At 46.5% G+C, this 27,460-nt stretch overlaps 1 long non-coding RNA gene across 4 annotated transcripts in view; it reads left to right on the top strand.

The window, feature by feature from the left end:
• Positions 1-26,829, top strand: part of LOC143815131 (uncharacterized) — a 610,659-nt gene extending 583,830 nt beyond the window's left edge. For all 4 annotated transcript variants that reach the window (XR_013223685.1, XR_013223683.1, XR_013223684.1 and 1 more), the window contains one exon: positions 25,802-26,829. This is a non-coding gene — a long non-coding RNA (uncharacterized LOC143815131). The remainder of the gene's footprint in view (positions 1-25,801) is intronic.
• Positions 26,830-27,460: the final 631 nt, after the last annotated feature.

The following is a 27,460-nucleotide window of genomic DNA, read 5'->3' as shown; positions in this document are numbered from 1 at the left end:
GGCCACACATGTCTAGTCAGCACGTGACCGCATGTATGTAAATTGCCGGCATGAGAGAATCCTGACAGCGTGCAGGGCGCACTGTGAGAACTCAGAAGTCTGCAGTCTCATAGAATGACTGCAGACTTATTACAAACCTGGACATCCCCTTTAATGCTCCTAACATAAATAAAAACATGAGAATTAGTCAGTATCACAAATAACATTTACATCCAGGTACCTTATAGATGACGTCGTCTCTGGAGCCTATCTCCTTCTTTTCTTCATCTTGTCCAGATCCCATGATGAGTTTTCTCATCTACAACTGTCTCTGCAGACTTCCATCTTCTCCGTTCTTTTGCAGAAAATCTCCACATGATGCCCTTAAAGATACAAGTGTCATTATAATGCTCCTGAATAAAAAATTGCCCCTCACTATATTGTCTGCATAAAATATGACCCCCACACTGTCCCTCTTATGGTACATGCTCTTCACACTGACCTCTCCTTTCCATACCGGACCCCTCTTCACACTGTCCTCTCACACTGTGTCCCCCCTATAGGGCCCAGTATTTATACTGTACTCTCTCATCACACTCCCCCCTCCTTGGTATACTGTCCCCTCCTGGCTCCGCCCTTACACTGTCCCCCCATGCTACACCCCCACTACTCAGTTTCTATTCTATGCCCAATCACTTTTCTCCCCCCATACTGTCTCCTCACACTATTCCCCTCCCTCCTCATACTGTCTCCTCTCACATCCCTCCTGTTCACCATACTGTCTCCTCATATATTTACCCCTCACTTTCTATACTGCCTGCTCCCCTGACTCCCCATTGTGTCTGCACACATCCCATCACCCTCACTCCCCGTACTCTGTAAACATGCATTTTTCACATCGCTACTCATACTGTGCCCGCATACATTCCCCCATTCGCTCCCCATACTGTCTGCACCCATCATTGCTCTCTTCACCACCTCCATCTTTGCCTTCTCCACCACCACTATCATTGCTTTCTCCCCCACCACCCCATAATTTCCCAATCCACCACCTCAATCATTTCCTCCTTTGTCTTTTCCACCATATCCATCATTTTCTCTTCCCCCACCATCCCCATCATTGCCCTTTCCACCACGATCATCATTGTCCTTTCCGCCGCCATCACCATACTTGCCGATTCCACCACCTCCATCATTTTCTCCCCCTCCAATATCATCAGTGTGCTTTCCACCACCACCATCCTTGTCCATTCTACCACGTCCATAATTTCTTCCCCCTCTCATTATTGCCCTTTCCACCACCTCCATGATTTTCTCCTCCCCACCATCATTGCATTCTCCCCCCACCACCATCGACCATTCCAATTTCCACCTCCATCATTGCCCGTTCCACCACCTCCATCATTTCCTCCCCCCATGATTGCCTATTCCACCTCCATCATTGCCCATTCCACCACATCCATCATTTCCTCCTCTCCCTCCATCCCAATTATTGCACTCTCCCCGTCAGCCCCATCATTGCCCTCGCCTCTCCTCCCCGTACACACTCACAAAAAACCATTTACCTCTCTACACATTCACCCGCAGTGCTATGCATGCACGCACAAACACAGACACACATATTGCGCACAGTATAATGGCCACACCTAGTTACTCCTACACATGCAGCTGAGCTCCGTACACCTTGCACACACGGCTCCGCTCTGTACACCTCGTACACACCCAGCTCCGCTCCATACACCTTGCACACACGGCTCCGCTCTGTACACCTCGTACACACCCAGCTCTGCTCCATACACCTTGCACACACGGCTCCGCTCTGTACACCTCGTACACACCCAGCTCCGCTCCATACACCTTGCACACATGGCTCCACTCTGTACACCTCATACACACACGGCTCTGCTACATCCACACAAACCACTCCTGACCCCACACAAAACCTTACCCTCGTCCAGCACCATGAAAACCAGCAGAGTCCTGCACTACACAGAGGTCCTCCCGTCCCGATCATGTGACTGACTCCTCCCCTCCTGTGACCTCATCCTAGGTCCTGTGTGCACAGAACAGCAGCAGCCATAGTTGTGGTGTGCGTCTCTCTGCGGTGGAGGGGCTCTGCTTCGGGACAAGTGCAGTCCCACCTGCGACCGCGGTAGTTACGCTGCTGACACTTGAGATTCCAAGCGCAGCACTTTCTCTGAGCCGGCTGTCAATTTGACAGCCGGCTCAGAGAACGGGACTATAATCTCAGTGTGGGGTCGGCAGAATGCCGCCGACGAGGAGCCTCCTTGGACCGCCGCATCATCAGGCGGCCCGCTGGCGCCCCCCTGTCAGCTGCGCCCGGGGCACATGCCCTGGCTGCCCCCCCTGGATACGCCACTGCCTGTCAGCTGATATGGAAGTGGACATGCCTGCTGTTTTTGACTGATTTTACATATCAAGCGCACCCCATCTTTCCCAATCCACGTAACATCTCCACCTGCACCTCTCTCACAGTCCAGCAGCTTGTCTTGTTCACCCTACTCCACCCTCGTTTGTGCAGTTGTGCTCCCGTAAAAGATTGTTTGCTCCTACACATGGAAAAGCTCAGAGCTTGAACTTCACCATCTTCAATCTACTAATAATAATAACCTTTATTTATATATCGCAAACATTCCACAGCAGTTCATATAACACAGTCAAAAATTACAAAGTTTAACATAATCAAACAATAACGACCCTGCTCTTCAGAGTTTACAATCTACAATGAGGAGCGGGTGACCCCAATTACAGGTGCTTATTTACAATGATGGTGCAACCAACTTTAGGAAATGGGGGTAGATAAAGGCTGCATGAGGCTTTTGGGTATGATTGTGTTTGATGGTGAATTATGTTGAGAAAAGTAAAGAATAGGCTATATATAAAAAAGACTTTGATTAGGGAACACGATAGGCCGCCATAAACAGATGTGTCTTTAGGGAGCGCCTAAAAATGTCTAAGGTGTGGTTATACTCCTTATTTCATGGAAGACAAAGGGTAAGAGGTAAGTTATCTAGGTAGGAGATTGAGCTGAGCCAGACAAAGACCAGATCAGGGGTGTTTACTGTCTTTCTGTGTCTCAGACAGGGCTGTATTTGCCACTAGGCACTTGAGAGCACTTGCCTAGGGCGCCAGGTAGCAGGGGGCTTCCGGCTGCTGCGGGGGTCTCTAATCCCACTGTGGAGGGCGAGGCACTGCTGAGGAGGAGTGAGAACATCACATTAGGATCACATATAAGTGACACATGATGCCAGTGCTGAGGTCAGTGCTGGAGAGGAGGGAAGTCCTGGGCCGGCTGGTGATAGAGGAGGTATGGCTTCAGGCGAGGGACGGCTCCAGTCCTCAGGTCCCACTCTGGACTTGAAAATTGCAAGAGAGTCCACACAATTATTTTTTCCATTTTTTTTAATTAAACAGATATTGCGTTTAAGGCCGGGGTCACACTTGCGAGAAACTCGCATGAGTCTCGCACCTCAATACCGGGCACTGCCGCCGGGACTTGGGACCGGAGTGTGCGGCTGCATGTACTTCTATGCAGCTCAACACTCCGGTCCGAGTGCCGGCGGCAGTGCCCGGTATTGAGGTGCGAGACTCATGCGAGTTTCTCGCAAGTGTGACCCCGGCCAACGCAGATTGTGTGTGTGTGTCTTTATTCTTTATGTACCGTTTTATTATGTTTATGGAGTGCCCCCAGATGCAGGGCCGTGGGTTACTCGGTACCGGGCCTCTCTGTCTCAGTTCTGGGGTTGTCACGGTGGCTAGACCTGGTCCGTGACCCTGCTAAGGGGCGTCCAATAAAAGATGTGATGATGATGGTGCGTGGTGCAGGTCGCTATGAATAACGAGGACACAGGGTTGCAGTCACTTTACCTCTTTACTGTAGGCTTCAGGATCCTCAATCCAGAGTACTGCTAACAGGGCTGGCTGAGACCGGCCGGTCCGAAGGCACATCCAGAGTTTCCTTTGCAGGTGGAAATCAGTGCCTACCTTCTAGCGCCTGTGTGTTGCAGTACCTCCCTGCTGAGCACCACGGGATAGTCCTCACAACTGTTGTGTCTGTTTCTGATGTTCTTCTCTCTCACAACTCGTATCTATTCTGATGTTCTTCTCCGTCCCCCAGATGATATGGATAGGACGCACCCGTATGACGGGTAGGCCTGGAGTTCTTCTGGGACCCTAGCGTCGCCCCTCTCCCACAATTGCCCCCTATGTCTGCTTAGGTGATTTAGGTGAGACAGCCAACCTAAAATTAACTGTCCTGCCGCTGTTTGAAGTATTGCTTGGAGCCTAATACTTCCTCGGCGTTCCAGCCACCGGCTATGCAGCGCCCCAGAGTCCTGGTCGTTGCAGTACTGTGGCTCCGCCGCTAAGGGGGGCTATGGTACGTCTGATGGCACTGAAGGAGTTCATCTGACCAGGTGTCACATACACCAATACATTTCACAGTCGGGCCTCCAGGGGGAGCTAAGGGTGCTATTTATTAGGCCACTCCTCACCACTGTGGGTAAACTGGGGGTCAGACAGGAAGTTAGGGAGAAAGCTGACTGGGTTGGACCAGGCAACACCTTGTGGCAGAGGTTGTTGTGGGGGAAGATTCGGTAGGGTCCCTGTCAGGTTTGGGACCCTGACAGAGGCCTGGCTGCAAGAAAGAACGTCACGGGACCGTGCCTGCTCAGCATAGCGGCGGTGCCCTAAGGAAGGATTAGAAGCGAGATATATTGTGCTGAGTGAGAAACGAGATCAAAGCAAGAGGAGAAATACCAGTAGGAGTCGTGCTGTAAGACCGAGGCAACATCCTACTGAGGCGCACAACCGGCGGCCGGAATGCCGAGGAAGTATTTATATAGCTCCAAGCAATACTTCAAACCACGGCAGGACAGTCAGTCTAAGGCGGGCTGTCTCACATACATCACCTATGAAGACATGGGGGGTGCACTAGGAGAGGGGCGACTCTAGGGTCCCGGAAGAGCTCCGAGCCTACTCGTGATATGGGTGCCGTCCTAACCAGAACATCAGGGAGGGACGGAGGAGAAGAACATCATCCGAACGAGTTGTGAGGGAACATCAGAAACAGACACAACAGTTGTGGGGTGCTATCCCGGGGTGCTCAGCAGGGAAGGACCACAACACATAGCGCTAGCAGGAAGGCACAGATTTCCACCTGCAAAGAGAACTCTGGAGGTGCCATTGGACCGGCCGGACTTGCGCAGCCTGATGGACCGTATTCTGGACTGAGGACCCAGAGATCTTCAGTAAAGAGGTAAAGAGACTGCAACCTGGTGTCCTCATCATTTACTGCACCGCACCACCACCACCACTACCATCATCTACATCTATCATTCACTGTGCGCCCCTCGGCAGGGTCACGGACCGGGGCCTAGCCACCGTGACAACCCCAGAGCAGAGACTCAGAGGCCCGGTACCGGGTACCCCTCGGCCCTGCGGCGCTACAGCTACGCGCCTCAGTAGGATGTTGCCTCGATCTTACGGCATGACTCCTACTGGCTTTATCTACTTTTTGCTGCGATCTTGTTTCTCACTTCTCCACAGTAAACCTCGCTTCTTTTTCTTTCTTAGGATGCCACCGCATTCGAGTGCAGGCGCGGCTCCGTAATGTTCTGTTCTGTTCGCTAGGCCACTGTCAGGATCCCACCCCTGACAGAGACCCCCCTGAATCTTCCCCTGCAACACCCTCTGCCACAGGATGTTGCCTGGTTCCAACCCAGTCAGCTTCTCACTAACTTCCTATCCAGCCCCCAGTTTTACCAGATTGTGAGGAGTGGCCTAATACATAGAACCCTTTGCTCCCCCTGGTGGCCAGAATGCGAAGTGTAAAGAGTGACTGTGATACCTGGTCAGGTGAACTCCTTAAAGGGAACCTGTCACCCCGAAAATGGCTGGTGAGGTAAGCTCACCGGCATCAGGGGCTTATCTACAGCATTCGGTAAGGCTGTAGATAAGCCCCCGATGTTACCTGAAAGAGGAGAAAAAGACGTTAGATTATACTCACCCAGGGGCGGTCCCGGTGCGGTCTAGTCAAATAGGTGTCTCCGGTCCGCTCCGGTGCCTCCCATCTTCATTCCATGACGTCCTCTTCGGGTCTTTACGCCGCGGCTCCGGCGCAGGTGTACTCTGTCTGCCCTGTTGAGGGCAGAGCAAAGTACTGCAGTGCGCAGGCGCCGGGCCTCTCTGACCTTTCCGGCGCCTGCGCACTGCAGTACTTTGCTCTGCCCTCAACCCGAAGAGGATGTCATGGAATGAAGATGGGAGGCACCGGAGCGGACCGGAGACACCCATCCGACCTGACCGTACCGGGACCGCCCCTGGCTGAGTATAATCTAACGTCTTTTTCTCCTCTTTCAGGTAACATCGGGGGCTTATCTACAGCCTTACAGAATGCTGTAGATAAGCCCCTGATGCCGGTGAGCTTACCTCACCAGCCATTTTCAGGGTGACAGGTTCCCTTTAAGTGCCATCAGACGTACCATCACTCCCCTTAGCGGCGGAGCGTCAGTACTGCAACGACCAGGACTCTGGGGCGCTGCATTTATTACTAAACATCGGACTTGGTATTATCTATCAATCTATAGATCTATCGATCGATCTATCTATCTATCTATTATCTGTCTATCTATCTATCTATCATCTATCTATCTATTATCTATCTGTGTAAACATTCCTCACTGGAGTGTGTAAATGAAGAGGTTGGACAAGAAATGACATCACAATTCTTTTTTTTTTTTGTTCATTAATAGATCTTTATCTAGCTTTCAAAAACGCATACAAATCTGCATGAAAATCCGCACCAAAAACGCATAAAAAACGAGCGGATTTTTACCTGCGTTTTCCTCCAAGAGATGCAGAATCTGCACAGAAAATTCCACAGGCAAATCCGCAACGTGTGCACATACCCTAAATGATGAGCTGTTCTCAGTGCACTGATAGTGGCCATACTGGGAGTTGTAGTCCCACTGTTTCTCTATGTGATGAGCTGATCTCACTTGCACTGACAGGGGCCATGCTGGGAGTTGTAGTCCCACTGTTTCTGATGATGAGTGTTCTCTGCTCCATGTGTCAGATTTGTTTTGGGTGATCACATCTGTTTACTGTTAATCTTCCCTGCCCCATTATTAGGGAGCTGACGGGGACGGCTAAGACTGATGATGGGGCTGATCTACCCACAATGTGTTTAGTCCCTTCTAAATCTCTACAACTTTGAGACTTTTCTGTTGTTTCCAAGCTAAGGATCACAGATCAGGAACTCATAAGGATATTCCGGCCCTGGATCTGCCATAGACTTCGGGTTTCAGTCCTTGATGTCCGGTCAGTGGCCCCTGACATCTGCCTTGGGGACTCTCTGACCACCTGGTCCTTTGTTCCCTATGAGGATGATCGGTGCCATATGTCTGTGACGCTGATTATCCCCTGACCCTGGCTGACTGCAGTAATGGAGACATTTGCAGGAGCCATCTATGGGCGATTTATTATGGCCGAGAACTGATAGTAATGATCCTCCTGGGTGACAGTGTCGGTGTATACTGTATGGATCCCAGGCAGATATAGACAGCAGGGGCGTCCCAGCCCAGGGTACGTACCAGCTTCTTCCATGGACGCCCTCCATTGGTCAGCAATGTGTCTACTGCAGATCCTTCCATGTATTTCATTGTAAGTAGTAAATACTTCTTAAATCCGCCATACACATTAGGTGGCCATTGTCCTCCAAACAGCAGGTTTGGCGAACATTGGTCCAAGGTTGAACTTGATGGCAACTATGTATGTAACTATGGTTGTAAGTTGCAAAAAAAACTATTAATTTACATTTTTCGTCGTTAGCGCATCACAGGTTGCACCATTACCCTAATCACTTACATTGCACTATGTGACATAACGGGGTCTTTGGCCAGTTGTGGCCCCACCCTAAGCATACTGTATGATTTACTGACTACTTTCCCAATGTTACATCCTGTTTTCACAACAAAATCAATTTAGACGCGGTCTATGGATACACGGCCAACCATGGAGGAGCGGGCACTATTGTATTGTAACTCCCTAAACTCTGTAACTTGTGTTCTGAGGCTTCTCCCAGCAAAGCGTCTACAAAGGAAGGGATCAGATTCCCGGAGCCTTGTGCAGGCAAGGGTGCACTGTACTTCTCCATCATGCATTATTAATAATATTGTTATTTATTGTTAATTGCTATTGCTATTTGGACATCCCCTTCTTATTCCCTAGGTTTGCTCCAATTAAAAGGAAAATGCCTATGCTGACCCCTTGTGTTGGCTCTCTTCCACTAGTGTTGGCACTTGCGGTGAGACAGAAAAAACACTGCTAGCAGCATTTTTTTTCCGCTGCTACAAGTACCGCATTTTCCGGATCGCGGCAAAACCGCAAGTGCCGCATGTGTCCGCAAGTCCCATAGGGAATGAATGAGGCCAAACGCAGTGTTGCCATAAGTGATCCGTTATGCGGCAGATGAGGAAAAACTGCCGGATCTGCCGCCAATGGCAAAAATCGCTGGTGTGAAAGTAGCCTAAGTCACTGCCGACAGAGTCTGCATTAGTCATACTCACCAATGGGGGAGGCAGCATGAAAAGTGCCTAGGGTAGCATAAACTCTAACTACCGCCCTGGTCTCAGAGGTTGAAAATTGTGAGAGGCCACCAAAAATGGCTACAGATAGAAGCTGGGATGCAGTTGGGGAGGTGGGGCTGCTGTGGTCTCCCAGGATAAGGGTTGGCAATTCTGAGGACATGAAGTGCAGCAGCAAGGCAGAAAAGTAGTCAAGGAAGTGGGTAGGTGAGCCTGAGGGATGGTATATGACTGCTACTCGGAGAGGGGATGGACACCCTGATGGTGTGAACCTCCAAAGAAGAATGGCGTCCAATGGGCCTACATTTATAACTTTTTAAAAAACAGGATTGTTGGTGGCAGCAAGGAGTGTGGGGTTATCATGGAGTTAGCAATGATCATACAGCGGGATATACACACATTCCATGTGCTCTATTCCAGAGGTGGATATGCCGTACGCTCACTATTATCACTTAGCCCAATCGTGTAATTGTGTGGATGATAGGGGTCAGCTGAGAGCTCTTCAATACAAAGATCACAGCGGTTGCTTCTGTGTGACTCACGGCCTATGATCTCTGTGATTATTGCAAGGCCACTCCAATCTGTTGGCCAAAGAAATGCAGCATTTCCACCTTGTGGATACAGACAGTTTCTGAAAGCTGATGATCATCACAGTTCACCCGTGACAGTTGCCCACTCACCATTACTTCTTTAAGCAAGATGTGCCTGCGCTACACCAGCATGTCGCACACAACATCACCCGTTCTGCAAAAAATTCCATGTCTGCAAGGGTGCATTTCAACACTAACACCTGGACGAGCAAGCATGGGGTGTTGCACCTTGCTGATTGGGCACTGGGTGATTCTGGTGGCTGTGAGGGCAGTCGAGGAAGGGGCTGCTCCACCAGTCTTGCAATCCTCAAAGCTTGCAAGGTGCTTGGGGATGGAGAACTGAACCACTACACACCATAAGATGGATATCTAAGCTAATAGACAATAGGGGTTGGAGAACTAAACTATTAAAAAGCTAGGGATGGAGAACTAAACAACTACACACCATAACATGGATAACTAAACTAATAGACAACATGGGTTGGAGAACTAAACTACTAAACAGCTATGATTGTAGAACGAAACAAATACACACCAGAACATAGAGAACTAAACTAATAGAAAACAGAGGTTGAAGAACTAAACTACTAAACAGCTTGGGTTGTAGAACGAAATTATTACATACCAGGGTATGGAGAACTAAAGCACTAGACACCAAGTCTTGGGATCCTCAGTGCTTGTGGAACAAACCTCTGCATCTAACACCTTTACCTACTCTAGGGCCTCCACCTGCACCCTCAACCTCTGCCTTAATGAAACACGTTCTAACACTGCAGAGAGAATCCCCCACCTCCGTACTGCGCAGCTCATCACAATCAGGCAGTGTTGAAGACAAACTTGACAGTGATTTTTGCCCAAGACAGAAGTGAGGAACACAGTTTGCATCACAGTGATAGGCTTTCAACCCCAGGAACATTGAGTCGTCAACGCAAAAACATTAGCAGCCTTGCGGTGCTGGAGTACTGTGTTTCAACCCCACCAATGACAGCATCTGCAAAGAGTTTGTATGTTATCCCCGTGTTTGCAAGGGTTTCCTCCCAATGTGTATTTTTCTACTCACACTCCAAAGACATACAGATAGTAAATTTAGATTCTGTGAGTCCCAATGGTGACAGTGCCAGTAATTTCTGTAAATGTCTGTAAAGCGAATGTTGAATTATTGGCGCTATATAAGTGATAGCAAAAAAAAAATTGAAATTGATGCTCAGCCACACCTCAGGTGGAACAAATATCAGTTTCATAGATTACTATTGTCAGAAAAATGTAATGATAGTAACACGGGTAATTGACTCAAAGAGAGTGGAGGACTGCTGGTATCGGAGGCTGCTACAGACAACACACATGAAGGAGACCCCACCAGGAGTCTACACATTTTCAAAAATTTATTGGAAGACACCAACAAAGTGACATCAATTTCACCACAGTAGAAATAGTATAATAGGGACCGACACTTCTTCCACTACAGCCAACCCAGCAGATAGACATCCAAGTAGGACTGTTCACATTTCCAGAAATTAATGCTAACATCTGCAGCAGCAGCAGCAACAGCAGGCACAGAAAGATACCCCACTAAAGATATCACAGACTGCAATTACGCAAGAACATTGCGTCAACATGTCAACAGCTCAAGTCACAGAACAATGTCACCACACCACACCACAAAATGACAAGGTGAGATTTGCTCTTCCATTTAGCCTGTGAGATTCTTTTTCATATTGAATGGCTTGTGTTTGTTTTTTTGGTGCTGAAGAAGTTAACGAACCCTTCTATGCTGGTTAGAAACTTGCAGCCCCATCTCACAGCTGTTCCTGACTTGGTCATTTCCTCTCTCTATAAAATCTGGCCAGACCATCTCTTCCTCATCAGTGAAAGTTGACTTCTTAGCTCCTTAGAGTCGCTGTGCTGAGTTGGAGATAGTTGTTGCTGTTGGAGATTGTTGTGTGCTGTTTTGTGGTGTATGCTATCTTTATTGTCCTCTTCCCATTATGTTTGTACATTCTTACGCTTCCCTGTATACTGCTCTATCTTTGGTAAGTGTTTTGTATGTTAGTTGTTTTTGTTATCCCTGTTTGTCTTACTTGTTAATACACTAACATATCTTTCCCAGGCCTCCTGGGGATGGAGAAAGCTTAAGGTATAACAGGAGAACAGTAAGGCTGGTGGCACAAACCTCCTCACATTTAGAGGTACCTTTGGGAGCAGGGATAGATAGGGTCCCAGCCCTAGGGACAGTGCAGGGGCTCTTTTCATATTAATGTACAGTGACAGCGTGACAACTCCTCAACGACTCTCCCTTGCTATCCCTGATATGTCGCTGCTCAAAGAAGTAGCTCAGATAATCTAAAATCCTAAATTATTGACCAACAATGATAGTTACCAATCCACTAATAGCATTCATCATAAATTCGTAAGTTAAATGAAAGTTAATTATAAAATTAATCGTAATGTTCAGAAAAGTTTGGTCCCTTCAAAGACATAAAAAAAATCTTTTTTAACTTCCAACGCATTTCACCCTGTGATTACACTGCGGGGCCGCCTCTTGCGCTGTATACCTTGACCAGACGGTGCTTTTGTCTAACATATGTATGCATGTATGTGTGTGTGTATATATATATATATATATACAGCTCTGGCAAAAATTAAGAGACCACTGCACAGATTTATAAAAATCAGCTTCTCTACATGTCTGACAGCTATTCCATTCCAGTGTCAGTTGAATTCCAACCAGATTACACCTCATCCTACTTAATGTGCTTCTGATTAGGTAATCACCTGAGCCAAATCTTATTTAACGAAGGAAAGTATAAAAAACACTTGTAGCGTTCATAATCCTCTTGCAATAGGACAAGCTGGATGGCAAAACAAGTGCTTGTAATATCCCAAAAGTACTAGGAATGAAAAAATAACTTTTAACAATACCAAAGGAGTTGAAAAGAAAAGTCTTGAGTGAGGAAAAGAAGGGCTCAATACTGGCTATACTAGCAGAGGGACACAGTGAGTGTCATGTTGCCTCCATCCTTAAAATGTCTAAGACAGCAGTTCATTACAACAAGGTCAAGCAGCAGACATTGGGGACAACAAAGCTACAGACCGGCCGAGGGTGAAAACGACTCTCCACTGACCGGGCTGACCGTCGTCTTATTCGAATGTCACTCAGCAACCGCAGGATGACATCAAGTGACCTACAAAAGGAATGGCAAATGGCAGCTGGGGTGAAGTGCACGGTAAGAACAGTTAGTAACAGGCTCCTAGAGGCAGGACTTTTTCATATAAAGCTAGAAAAAAGTCTTTCATCAATTAGAAGCAAAGGAGTGCCAGGCTGAAGTTTGTCAAAGACCATAAGGATTGGACCATATAGGACTGGAGTAAGGTACTCTTCTCTGATGAGTCTAATTTTAGGATTTGCCCAACATCTGGTCCTTTAATAGTTAGACGGAAACCTGGAGTGGCGTACAAGCCACAGTGTCTTGCACCCACTGTGAAATTTGGTGGAAGATCGGTGATGATCTGGGGATGCTTCAGCAAGGCTGGAATTGGGCAGGTTGTTCTTTGCAAAAGACGTATGAATCAAACCTCATACAAGGTTATCCTGGAAAAACAGTTGATTCCTTCTGCTCAGGCAATGTTGCCCAACTCTGAAGTCTGGTTTTTCCAGCAGGACAATGCGCCATGCCACACAGCTAGGTCAATCAAGGTGTGGATGAAGGACCACCACATCAAATCCCAATCATGGTCAGCCCAATATCCAGACCTGAACCCCATTGAAAACCTCTAGAATGTAATCAAGAGGAAGATAGATAGTCACAAGCCATCAAACAAAGAAGAACTGCTTACATTTTTGTACCAGCAGTGGCATAGGTCACCCAATAGCAGTGTGGAAGACTGGTGGAAAGCATGCCAAGATGCATAAAAGCTGTGAATAAAAATCATGGTTATTCCACAAAATATTGATTTCTCTTCCTGAGTTAAAACATTATCATTGTTGTTTCTAAATGATTATGAACTTGGATTTTTTGCATTATTTGAGGTCTGCAAGCAATGCACTTTTTTGTTATTTTGACCATTTCTCATTTTCAGAAAATAAATACAAAATTTATTGCTTGGAACTTTGGAGACATGTTGTCAGTAGTTTATAGAATAAAAGAACAATTTACATTTTACTCAGAAATATACCTATAAAGAGGAAAATCAGACAAACTGTAAATTTTGCAGGGGTCTCTTAATTTTTGCCAGAGCTGTATATATATATATATATATATATATATATATATATAGGTACATATACATATATGGGTATTTCAGTCAGACGGGTCTGTGGTCTGTGTTTAAAAATTACTGGGTGAAGGGGAGGGCTGGCAGAATCAGAGAAGGCTGCCTTATGGAGAAGGTTTCTTTTTGTTGCGTGTAGTAAATGTAATTCTGTGCTAAGGTGCATATAACCTTTAACTTTTATTAACATTTGGAGAATGTATTTTTATTGTTTGAGGGTTTTAAATTTACAACATAAACTGTGAGGCATAAAAATCATGTTACTATTATTTTGTGGGTTGATGATACTAAATATGTATAGTTTCTCATTTTAGATGTTCCTACTGTGAACAGTAAAATAGCCATCTTTGCAATGGAAGCATACTGACTTACAAAAAAGCATATACAGTCATGGTCAAAAGTGTTGGCACTCTTAAAATTGTTCCAGAAAATGAAGCATTTGGTATAACCTTTGCCACGGGGTCAGCTGATGTTCACATAGGAGCTACTGTCTCATGGGTCTAGTACCCACAAGTGGACTTCCTACCTGCTTCACCCATCCACCCTCAGTGTGGATACTCACATCTCATTCAGAGGTTCTCATAGACATACATACAAGGTTCACACAGCCTGCCTATTTTGCACTTTGGAATTAACACAACTCTTATATAAAAGCTGCAAAGCTGCAGCAGTTTCCACTGACACTCTGAAAGCACTTTAAGGCCAAACAACAGAAACCACAGCTCTATACAAAATACAGCTTCATATGATGTACTGCCAATCCAAAATGACCAAAATAACACTGCACAGAGTCTATCCCAGCTCTGTACTACACACTGCACAAGTACACAACCAATTGGTATTTTGACAAATATTACAGATGACAATTATCTTATTACTCTTATTATTCAACTCTCATACAGACATAAACAGAAAAAAACACAAAACTCACTGGTGATGTAAGTTCTTTGAACCGTGTTCGCAGCCTTTACCCAGGGATATGGAGAGATCCAAAAGAGATTGCAAGTGCAAAACAGATTGTAAGAATAAAATTTCTCACCTTGCTGAAGCTGGGTTTTGCATGTCCAATCTCCCAGGAAGCTCCCACATACGGATTCCGAATAGGCTGGATACCACGGCCCCCGTTCGGGCTCCAAAACTGTTGTAGCTGTTTGCGGTCTGACCCAATGTCAGACATGCCAGATCATCAATGAGGCCAAATCAGGAGGTTACGCCCTTCATTTACAAGTGCTTGGAGAAAAAAGGAAATTGCACACGTTTGAATTAAATGAAGTGCTCTGGCAGGAAACCCAGAAGGACCCCACGGCTGATACACAGACATACAAAGCTAGACTGCAGTTTGCTAAACTGAACGAGAGTTAGCCAAAATCCTTCTGGGAAAGCATCTTGTGGACAGATGAGGCAAAGAAAGAGCTGTTTGGTAAAGCACATCATTCAACTACTTGCCAAAAAAGGAATGAAGCCTACAAAGAAATGAACACAGTACCTACAATAAAATATGGTGGAGGTTCAAAGATGTTTTGAGGTTGTTTTTCTGCCTATGGCACAGGGTGCCTTGACTGTGCGTCTGGCATAATGTAATCTGAAGATTACCAAAGGATGTGGGGTCGCAGTGTAGTGCCCAGCGTCAGAAAGCTGGATTTGCATCCTAGATCATACCAATGACCCCAGACATACTTCAGGAAACTCCCAGAAATGGATGGAAACAAAGCGCTTGAGAGTTTTGAAGTAAGCAGTGAGTCCGCATCTGAATCCTATTAAATACCTGTGGAGAGATGTTAAAATTGCTATTAGGAGAAGTCAACTTTCAAATATGAGAGACCTGAAGCAATTTGCAAAAGAAAAGTGGTCCAAAATACCAATTGAGTGGTGAAAGAACCTTGTTGATGGTTATAGTAAGTGAGTGATTGTAGTTATTTATTCCAAAGGGGGTGCCAACAATTTTGTCCAGCCCATTTGGGGGGTTTTGAATGAAACTATGTCCAATTTGCTATTTTTCTCAGTTTTTTGTGTTTTTCCAATACACACAAATAAAATAAACCGGTATACAACAAATTGTGTAATTGCAATAATTTTCTGGGAAAAATACTTCATTATCTGAAACAATTTCGAGGGTGCCAATGCAGCGCCCCAGAGTCCTGGTCGTTGCAGTACTGTGGCTTCGCCACTAAGGGGAGCCATGGTGCGTTCGATGGCACTGAAGGAGTTCCTCTGATCAGGTATCACAGACACCAATATGTTTCACAGCTGGGCCTCCGGGGGGAGCTAAGGGTGCTATTCATTAGGCCACTCCCCACCATAGTGGGTAAACTGGGGGTCAGGCAGGAAGTTAGAGAGAACGCTGACTGGATTGAACGAAGCAACACCTAGTGAGAGAGGGTGTTGTGGAGGAAGAGACAGTAGGGTCTCTGCCAGGGGTGGGATCCTGGCAGAGGCTTGGCATTGAAAGAACGCAACGGGACCGTGCCTGCTCAGAATAGCGGCGGTGCCCTAAGAAAGGATTAGAAGCGAGATAGATTGTGCTGAGTGAGAAACGAAATCAAGCAGAAGGAGAATACCAGCAGGGGTTTTGTTGAAAGAGGCAGCACCTTGCTGAGGCGCATTACCGGTGGCCAGAACGCCGAGGGAGTGGAATAATATACAGCTTTAAGCCATACTCCAAACAGCGGCAGGACAGTCAGTCTCAGGCGGGCTGTCTACCACATATCACCTATGAAGTCTTGGGGGGCAATTGCGGGAGAGGGGCGTCTCTAGGGTCCCGGAAGAACTCCAGGCCTACCTGACAAACGGGTGCCGTTCTTACTGTAACATCAGGAAGGGACGGAAGATTAGCAGAAGATCAGTTAATCGAGTTGTGAGGGAACTTAAGAAACAGACACAACAGTTGTGGGGTACTTTCCGTAAGCACAGCAGGGAAGGACTACAACACAAAGCGCTAAGAAGGAAGGCACTGATTTCCACCTGTGAGGAGAACTCTGGAGGTGCCATTGGACCGGCCGGACTTGCGCAGCCTGGTGGACCGGATTCCGGACTGAGGACCGAGAGATCTCCAGTAAAGAGGTAAAGAGACTGCAACCTGGTGTCCTCGTTATTTACCGCGACCTGCACCCCACAACTGCACCGCTACACCACCGTTAACAGCACCTATTTGCAACGGACGTCCCCCACTGACAGACAGGGCCACGGACCGGGTCTAGCCACCGTGACAACCCCAGGACTGAGATCCCAGAGGCCCGGCTCCGGGTACCCCTCGGCCCTGCGGCGGTGTGGGGGCGCTCCGCAATCTTGGCGTCACGAACAGGATCTACTTAAGCCTGAAAAATCAGGTCATGTGTGCCTAGAGACTGTGATTTACTGTACTTGAACCGTACTTTATTGAAAAGACTGTGTTGTGCCATTTGCCGCCAAAATCCGCCGCCATTGCAGCGCTGAGGAGAGCGCAGGAAGAGAAGAGGGGCGTGGAGTGGGCGTAGACAAGTTGGAGAGCGCGAACAGCAATGGCCGCCCAGTCTAAATATTTCTGCACGGTGAGGACGTGTCCGTCAGCAGCAGAGATCCGCCTCCTAATTCTTAATGGGGGGCGGAGGCAGAGAAAACGAAACCGCTCCCGAAGGAGAGAGCGGGAAAAAGACCAGGAAGTGACCCGCGTGGAGGACGCTATGGCCAGCAGCTCCGAACCCGACAGTGGGGTTGAAGTGGAAGTCTCCCCCGACTACCCGGATGAGCCCAGTAGCCCGTCCTCCGTGGATAACACCAGATTCCTGAGAGCTGAGATGGAGGACTTATATAACCAGCTCCTCCAACTGAATGTGAGTGTCCAGGCTCCGCACCCGGTGGAGCCGGTAGAGGGTTCCCGGACATCGGAGTTCTCACCGGAAGAACCAGCGGGACCTGCTACGGAAAGTGAACTCGTACCAGTTGGTGAGTCCGCCGATCCTGCCCCGCCAGCCGAGGGTGTGTTAGTGGGTCCTGTAGCGGCACCACCTCTCCCGGGAACCCATAGACTCCAGCGCCTGCTACCATGGGAGGAAGCCACGGGCATGGAACACCGTATGCGATCCCCAATCACCCCTACTCCCTTGCTGTGTGAGGTCCACGCGGAGCGCACGGTGTGCCGCTGGGTGAACCCCGGATCCAATCTTATGGGGTTCCCCGGGGGTGGAGACCCAGAAGGGGGAGATGGTACAGGCCCTAAGCTGGGAGGAATACCAAATCCAGCTAGAACATCGGTGGCGAGAGGAGGAGAAAGTACATCAGGCTGGGCGGGAGGCTCACCATCAAAAGGATTTGGCGGTCAAGGATCGGGCCCGCAAGGACCCCACCACTCACCAGGCCCCGCGCAGGCAGGGCATCGTCACCACCTTTAAGCTCCGAGGAGGCTGGGGCTTTATTAAGGAACCGGGGCTATATGTGGAGATCTTTGTCAACCGACGGGATGTTGAGTCACACCTTAGAGAGGGCCACCCCGATCGGGACCTCTACCCGGGGGATAGCGTTACTTACACCCGGCATTTTGGGGAAAAGGGGTGGTTTGCTCTGAACGTCTAGAAGAAAGAGAAACCAGCCCCTGTAGCCAAGGTGCCACCTTGTGATCGATCCGTAACCACCCCGGTCGCCCCCACCTGTCTGATCACAGAACCTGCGATCTGCCGCATGACCCCCGCAACCACCGTAGTGGCCAAGGGAGTGCCTTTCCAAGTGACCAATGTTCCTGATGTACCAGCGCAGAAAGACGTGGGAACGCAGACCCTCATCACCGCACACGATCTGGTTGTGCAACAGACCCGCACCCATGGGGTGTACCTGGCCGCGGGAGTGAATCTGGAACCTGACCTGCCTGTATTGCAGGGGTTCCCCCGCCAGGTGGCGCCTCGTGGGGGATTCTGAATTGAATGCTCTTTTATGAAAATGTAAATAGTTACTGTTTGTTCTTTAAGTTGCTGCTAAACCCGTCCAGGGTAAACTTTAAAAAAGGTGACCCCTTTGTTGACCCGGGGTCACTATTGTTGTTTTCTTGAAGTTTTGCACAAAGTTACACGAACTGCAGTAATCATGGACTGTGCATGATTCAAACTTTCCTGTATATAGTTTGCACTTTCTTAAAGGTGCTTCCTACTGGTTTTAGTTAAAGACACTTTGCGAAGATGCCATTCCGGAGCTCTGGTATGGACTGGTAGGCTGAGAAGAAGAGCTACCTCAGAAAGACTTGATCTCCTCTTAAAGGGGAGGTGGGAATTGAACCTGAAAGTGATACTGTTTTGGAACAGTAATGTCATGATGATGCTTTGCAAGAAATGTAACCGTTTTACATGAAAAGTTATATGTGTTTAATATGTTTGAAATGTGAAGCTTGAATAATGTTCTTCAAAAGGAAAGATGCAGAAAGCCTGTTGAGGTAGACTAGAGTTCTGCATGGATATAAACGTAAGAAAGTAATAATGAAGGTGAGGATAGAAGGTAAACCCTGCGTCCCCATAGAAAGTTAGTTCGTTACTAAGGACAGAAAGTAGACCCGTAGGGGTTAGTGAGTGAGTCCTTATAGGAGCCAGGCAGAGTGGGCTCCATGTTCTCAAACTGAAAGGAATGTTATGTCTATACTATGTATAGTAGAGAAAGGCAGTAGGCCCTGGCTGAACGGGGCGGTCCTGTAACAGAAAGGAGAGGCAGTAGGTCTGTTCGCCGATAGGACAGGCGGTCCTGCAGGTTCAAAAGTAGGAGAATGAAGAGTTACTTTGCCCTGTAATGTGATTATAGGAAGGCCTTTGATAAACTAAGAGTGTATGTTTCTTAAAGGCAATGTTAATTTATTGTTCCAGCATTTGCACTTAGTAGAATACCCGGTTGGGTAATGAGAGTAAATTGTAGCCTGTTGCTATGATATTTGATTATGTTTTGTAACGTTAAAGTGTCCTCACCTCCCATAAAGGGAAGCCTGTTCAAGTATGCTTATTGTTTTGCACTCAACAAATTTGTATGTCTTTTTGCTAACCTGTATTGTTGTTTTCTTCCCAGTCCCGGAGTACTGTGTTTAACCAGGGGGGAGTGCAGCGCCCCAGAGTCCTGGTCGTTGCAGTACTGTGGCTTCGCCACTAAGGGGAGCCATGGTGCGTTCGATGGCACTGAAGGAGTTCCTCTGATCAGGTATCACAGACACCAATATGTTTCACAGCTGGGCCTCCGGGGGGAGCTAAGGGTGCTATTCATTAGGCCACTCCCCACCATAGTGGGTAAACTGGGGGTCAGGCAGGAAGTTAGAGAGAACGCTGACTGGATTGAACGAAGCAACACCTAGTGAGAGAGGGTGTTGTGGAGGAAGAGACAGTAGGGTCTCTGCCAGGGGTGGGATCCTGGCAGAGGCTTGGCATTGAAAGAACGCAACGGGACCGTGCCTGCTCAGAATAGCGGCGGTGCCCTAAGAAAGGATTAGAAGCGAGATAGATTGTGCTGAGTGAGAAACGAAATCAAGCAGAAGGAGAATACCAGCAGGGGTTTTGTTGAAAGAGGCAGCACCTTGCTGAGGCGCATTACCGGTGGCCAGAACGCCGAGGGAGTGGAATAATATACAGCTTTAAGCCATACTCCAAACAGCGGCAGGACAGTCAGTCTCAGGCGGGCTGTCTACCACATATCACCTATGAAGTCTTGGGGGGCAATTGCGGGAGAGGGGCGTCTCTAGGGTCCCGGAAGAACTCCAGGCCTACCTGACAAACGGGTGCCGTTCTTACTGTAACATCAGGAAGGGACGGAAGATTAGCAGAAGATCAGTTAATCGAGTTGTGAGGGAACTTAAGAAACAGACACAACAGTTGTGGGGTACTTTCCGTAAGCACAGCAGGGAAGGACTACAACACAAAGCGCTAAGAAGGAAGGCACTGATTTCCACCTGTGAGGAGAACTCTGGAGGTGCCATTGGACCGGCCGGACTTGCGCAGCCTGGTGGACCGGATTCCGGACTGAGGACCGAGAGATCTCCAGTAAAGAGGTAAAGAGACTGCAACCTGGTGTCCTCGTTATTTACCGCGACCTGCACCCCACAACTGCACCGCTACACCACCGTTAACAGCACCTATTTGCAACGGACGTCCCCCACTGACAGACAGGGCCACGGACCGGGTCTAGCCACCGTGACAACCCCAGGACTGAGATCCCAGAGGCCCGGCTCCGGGTACCCCTCGGCCCTGCGGCGGTGTGGGGGCGCTCCGCACCAACACTTTCAGCCATCACTGTATATGCATATATAGTGTATATGTGTATATGTTTGTGTGTCTGGGTAGCTGCTTCTCCAGCCATGTTACCAGCAGGGGGAACAGTATGTAGTTTAGACAAGCATATTCTCCAGTCTGTACTAGTCATGGTTTTTTGCAGTGAAATATAGGAAGTTAGCAGATTGTCCCTTCTTCAGTTTTCTTTCAGATTTTTGGAATACTCGGCTGTGAGTGTAATTGGTTTGCCTAACTAAATAACTAAGATTCCCAGAGTCAGCTGTGGAGAGTGAATTTTGCATGGCCATACACAGGGTGCATTGTGCTGGCACAATGATGCTCTCAGTCTGGTGATGGTACGTGGGAGAACGTTCAGAATGACATTTTCCAGTGTTTATCAACAAATATCGTAGAGCGAGAATTCGCTCCTTCCTTATGAAGTAATGCATTATCTGCCTTCCTCCCCATTATTGTAAATTAAATGATTATTGCTCCCAGAAACAAAAACCGTAACAAGGAGGTGTCTCAAGAATAAGCGCATCAACGGCCGAATGGTAGAGATTATGTCTGGGCTATTGACTTGATGCATGGCAATCATACGAGCAGAGAACACAGAATAATTTGAAAATGAAGGAGGGGTGATCTGTGTCTATACTTATTGGTGTAGTGCTGTCATTGCAACTCCTACCTTGCTTATATTGATCAGCATGGGCATCGGTACATGGACATAATCCACATTACTGACATGGCATATATTATCCCAATTCTACATAGACTTACCCTGCCAGGTCCCACTATGTATGATGCGCATATTCATCACTGTAATGAGCGGTACCACGTGACTGCTCACACAGGGCAAGCTGCCGATGCTGAGAAGAGACATTGCGGGAGTATTTCTCTGCAAGCGGGCGGGCGCACGGGGGATGGGAGGTGGGAGGTGACCCCCAAACTTTATTTTAAACAAAAAAAAACTTGATCTTTCATCCCTTCTCTCCTGCAAGCGCTGCTATCAGCCGAGCAGGACAGAAGGGATGAATGCCGGCTTCAGCACCACAAGCAGGGGACAATGCTTACTGTAGCGCTGTCTCTCCTGCACGGACCGTCCGTGTTGTCCTCAGGCGGCACACGGGCGGCACACGGCTGCCGCACGTGTGCCACACTGATGTGCCACGTGAGCACACGGATAACTCCGGTACCGTTTTCTCCTGTACTGGAATTATCTGGACGTGTGAAGGCCTTACACAGTACACAGCAGGGGAACATTTATAAGATTATCTCAGCACTGGAACATTTTTTTTAAACACATGCAATTGTGGATGTTATTATTATTCCAAAATGTATTGATTAAAATGTTGATTAAAATTAACTTGGTTAGTGGGAAAATCCCTTTAAGTGGCGATCAACCATGCGTTCACTTTCAAAGCACCAAAAGACATATAACAGGTGGGAAACACCATCTAATTCATGTCTGATTGATATCTTCTTTTCTGATTAAACAATAAAGAACTTTTATTAGTTCAATTCAGTTTTTCATTGAACATTTTCATTAGTCCTAGACAGAAACTACAGAGATCTGCGGTTGATCAAATAAAATGAAAAATCAGTATTTAGTTGTTCAAAACCCCCAGATCCAGAGCCGCAGCTCTTGTCCTCCATGATGTTTGCTGTTCAAATCTCGGCCTTGACGATATACCCTACATGCATGTGACTATTACAGCTAATTACAGTATATACTCGTGTATAAGCTGAGATTTTCAGCACAATTTTTTTGACTCAGCTTATACACGAGTCAATTGTCCAGAATGCTGGCGGAGGAGGGGGAGCGACGTAGCAGCGGCAGGAGTCGGCAGCTGTGGCAGTGACATCTTTGTGAAGAAATGGGGGTGCATCTTATAATCCAAATGTAGCTTACCGGGGGAGTGACAGCAGTGGAGTGGGGTCACAGGAGGCAGTGTCGCTGCTGCAGGAAGGCAGTGCAAGACTGCAGGCCCTGGGCTTCAATAAAATTTAGTCAGTGAGACAGGAGCAAAGTCCCCGCTCTATACATGGATTTCCCGGCTGCGGGCTTCAAGAAAATGGTCGCTGGGAAGGCGCATGTGCAGATTTAGGTCTTGGCTCATCATTGAGCCGAAATCTAAATCTGCGCATGTGCCGCCTCCGGCAGCCATTTTTCTGAAGCCCATCATCGGAAAATCAATGTACAGAGAGGGGACTCCGCTTCTGCCTTGATGCCCACATTTTATTAAAGCCCAGGGCCTGCAGCCTCGCACCACCGGGACAACCCCTCCACCCAGCCCCGGGCCCGCAGCATCGCCCCACTCCTGCCACCGCCAGCTTTCTGCAGCTCGACCCTGCTCCCATAAATTCTCCCATACTACAGACTCTCATTTTATTAAAAAAAACATAAAAATGTCCTAAGTCAAAAAGCATGCATCATTGAGTCCTTGCATTATGTAGAAACCCTTATACCAGACCTTTATTGGACAATGTTCTTACAAGCGTCGGTCTCGTTTCAATTACACATTGATCAGTTACATAGAGAGCAGGGTAGTCATATCTTATGTCCGAAAACCATAGCAATCCATAGCTTTAATATGTCGGATAAAGCATATATTTATACTGCACTTGTTAACAATGGAAAGGCACTAGTGGAAGGGTTAATGGCTCGATAAGTCCTCAGATCAAATATATGCTAGCAAAGGCAATTGAGTTGATAGATTGCAGCATCTCTTTGCAGAGGAGTATTGATCGAACGTGGTCCGCCAAGTCCCATGGCCCTAAGGACGCTACCATTATAATGCCTCCGGTGGTCTATGTTTTGTTTAAATATATAGTCCATTCCTGCCTCTCGATTGTCCTCGGTCTCTCGGCTCTTGAGGAGCACCGTCATATTACACACACGAGTATCAATGTCCTAATTTTTTTATTTCATTTTTCTTTTTTTTTTCCCTTTTGCAATGAAAGAATTGAACATCCCTAGAATCATTAGGTTACATACACACAGCATTGAACCGTTGGCATGAGCTCCAGCGAGTGCGAGAGACTGGGCTGGGAGCGAATCTAGACGTGTGTAACATTTGCATCGGCTTTCTCTGATTCGTAGAGCAGGTGACGGCTGCTCTTAGAGGCAGTCCGCACTCCTCTACCACTCTCCAGCCTATGTCAGAGTGCATGTTCCATTTTTAAAATAGTGTCTCCTTTCTTTCTCTCTCTCTCTGGCTTATTCGCCTCTGAGGTCACGACATTTATTTAACCGGGGACATTTTGGGGGTAAAAGTAGAGAGGGAGAAAAAGACACAAAGAAATTAAAAGGATGCAGGAGCTGCAATAAAAAAAAAGGATGAGACTGGGCAAAAGGACGTTAGATTGGCATCGCCTCTTGATGTACGTATGACATTAAAATGGAAGGTGTTGAGCTCTGTTGCATGTCTATGTCTTGTTTTATCATATTTATTATTTGGATGGTGATTTTGTAATATTTTGATTATTGTGCCAATTTGTGACTTACGGAAGTGTTGCAGACTGGCAGTGCATGCTGGGAATTGTCTCTGAACGTCAGTTCGGCATTTGGGTGCCATGAGACAGCATTTGGGGCAGAGGATGACTGTGGAGGTGATTCTCCATTGTTCTTTGTGCTCGAGAGCATCGGTGCTCGGAGGAAATCCTCTAAGTCCAGCACTTTAGAAAGAAAGGTATGTGAAGGCACAGAACAAGTGCAGAAATAATACTCCGTTCCCTGAAATGGGTACCGATGATTTATTTATAGGTACAGTAATAAGTGATCAGGTTTATTGCATCACTCTCAAGAGCCATTCACTTTTACAGTCCGGTCTTGTTGGATATTAATTGGAGACAGGTCTAGGAAGATAAGACAAGGGCGCAGGTTAGATCTAACGATTCTTGTGTGTTTCATTGCTTTGGTTGCATTTCGTGACTGGGTGAGGATAAAACGCTTCATCATGGCAATGTCTGGGCTGTGGATTATAGAAAAGTATTGTTACCGCAAGCATTTGTGCGGTGAGGAGGGAGAGGACCTACAAAGGCGTCGAGAAAAAAAAACTCTTAAGACTGTAAAAGAATTGCTGGCATTCTGTCTCCGCACGTCACGTGCGTGGCTGGATCACTTGCTATTCTTCAGGCACCGAGAGGACTGAAGATGAAAGTCTCGATGTCACAGCCTGTTTTCACCACTGCTTCTGGAGATCTTACTTATCGATTTAGGGAGGGAAGGAGGGCACTGCAGGCAATCGAGAGGGGGGACGGTGCCTTACTTGACACCGTGTGTTCGCCTTACTTGACACCATGCTTTTTTTTTTTCAATCTAATCCAAAAAGATATCAAATAAATGGAGAAGCGGAAGTGGGGAGGAAGGTAATGCTGGAAGATAAGACGGGAATTCTTAAAGGAGGCTTGATTCTTGCTTTATATGTGTGTGTGTGTCCCCAGCCTGCGCTCCCCAACCCCCACCGACGTCTGACCTGCAAGGGCTGAGTGTCAGCGTCATGCAAATACTGCATTTCTGCAGGTTCTGGAGAGGGAGGATACTAGAGAGAGTTATTGTTAATGTGGAGTGCAGAAAATACCAGCCTACTGCACCCCCTCCAAACACAACTGTTCTGAGTCAGCAGCATCCGGCATTTGCTTTTTTTTTTAATGTGTGTGTCTGAGCGTGTCTGCAAGTGTGTGCGTCTGTCTGTGTGTCTGCGCGTGCCTATGGAAGGTGAAAGCCAGTCTGTGACAAGCAAAAGGTATGTCTGAGAGCGAATCCAAATCTCACTGATTTCAATCTTTGGGAGCATCAGATGTAGTCTCCAAGGAGGATGGGTCTAGGCGACGGGGGGATGTAATTATGTTAATGCCATATCTGCGGAGGGCACAGATTCCTCATTTTAATTGTTCGTCTGTAGTCTGTGTTCAAATATTGCATGTAAAATCATTTTCCGATAACGTTCGGAATAGGCTCGCTTACCGGATTTTACTACATCTTTTCTTTTTTTGCTAACGAAACACTAAAACGACAAAAAACTGCTGATTTTTTTTTTCATACTGACTGGCACCCTCTAAGCCTACAGGACAGATTCTGTTATTTCCTTATACTATACTAACGCTTTGTTTCTTTTTTTTTTCTCATTCCTTTATGTTATATTTTATGCAGAACAAGAAGTTTTTCGGAAGGACGCGGATTTCTCCATTCACCGGATCCTACGCTATTTTGGTTTGTTACAGTCGACAAGACCTCTCTGGGCCATTGATTGAAAATGTATTTTCGGGAGGAAATGACAAGGGGATGCACCTTAATTGGAAATAATACTCCTGTGACACAAGGCTTTCTTAGGAAATGAATATGCCGGGATTATGGTCTATGCCCCTAGCCGGCTAAAGCCCCCTGGTGATAGGAAAGTGTTCTCAGCTCCTTTTCGTTGTTCCTTGTCTGTATCAGCTGCGCTGCTTAGGCTTGTGTGTGCACAGCTCCCGATCTCCTGCAAAAGAGAATATTCTTCTCAAATAAGATTAAAAAATATGTGTGGAATCGTCCTTAAAGAACCCCATATCCCAGGGCCCAGATAGCAACAGGATATGGACGTAGGTTGCAGCATCTCCCACACTGACTCTTCAGATTTTGAGGATTTCATTCTTCTCCTTACTGTCTCCTCTAGGCTTTGGGATTAATGCTTCACTGTGTTTGTGTTTTTATATATTATAACACTGATATATCGATGCCATTTTTCCAGTCGAAAGCGAATAAAAACCTTACGAGACGAGAGCAGCGGAGTGATTTTGGACTTTTCCTAGTCCCTGAGACCCTAACTTGTGAGGATTTTTCAGCATTGATCACAAGTTTGGCTCTTGGGACCTAGGCGGAGGGGAATCAGCAGCTCTGGACTGTGATATTGATGTGTATCTCTGATATGGAGGGAATAAATCATGTCCTTGTATCTGTTCCTGTGTTTCAGATTTGTTTTTTTTTGGGGGGGGGATGGGTGGGGGTTGGAAATGGCAGTAGATGTGTATTAAATAATATGTTTTATTGTTTAAATTAATAAAATATGATATATTTGGTTTACAAATGTCTTGTTTTTCTCATTTTCTACTGATAACAATTCCAAGCAATATGTTGTGTTTTCTTGCCTCTGTGTCATGATATTCTAAAAATGTCATTAAAATCAGCACATTTTATTGGCACTGTGTGGTGGTTTTATTTAAATGCAAATATGAGGTGTATATAATATAAGGTGTACATAATATCTTTATCTATCTACCTATCTATATATGTATGTGTGTGTGTGTATATATATATATATATATATATATATATATATATATATATATATATACATATTAAATAGATCTATACATATACTTACTTACTGTATGTGTATATATATATATATATATATATACGTATTTTTTTATATGTGTGTATATATATATATGTATAATTTATACTGTACACGCTTTCTTTATGTATATTGACTGCGGTAAAGAAATGGCCATATGACGTTAAAATATATTGTTTCCATCTTCTTATAGATATAGATTTATTAATAACCTAATTTAACAGCTTATTATTCCATAGATAGCTATAATTGAAGCATTGCCATTCAGTCGTCTAGCCCATGCGTATCTTGAATCTGTTCCTTTAATGAGCTGCAGAAGATCCGCTCATATAAAGCTATGCTAATGATATATTATAGATTTTTTTTTCTTAAAGGTTACACATAGTTTTCTCTTATTTGGATAATTGAAAATATTGACATCTTAGCTTTTTCTAAAAAAAAAAAATGACATTAACGAGAAAAAGCAGTATAAAATA

The sequence above is a fragment of the Ranitomeya variabilis genome, chromosome 3 (genome assembly GCF_051348905.1).
Source record: "Ranitomeya variabilis isolate aRanVar5 chromosome 3, aRanVar5.hap1, whole genome shotgun sequence".
NCBI classification, from domain to species: Eukaryota; Metazoa; Chordata; class Amphibia; order Anura; family Dendrobatidae; genus Ranitomeya; species Ranitomeya variabilis.
This window is presented reverse-complemented; position numbering and strand designations above follow the sequence as displayed.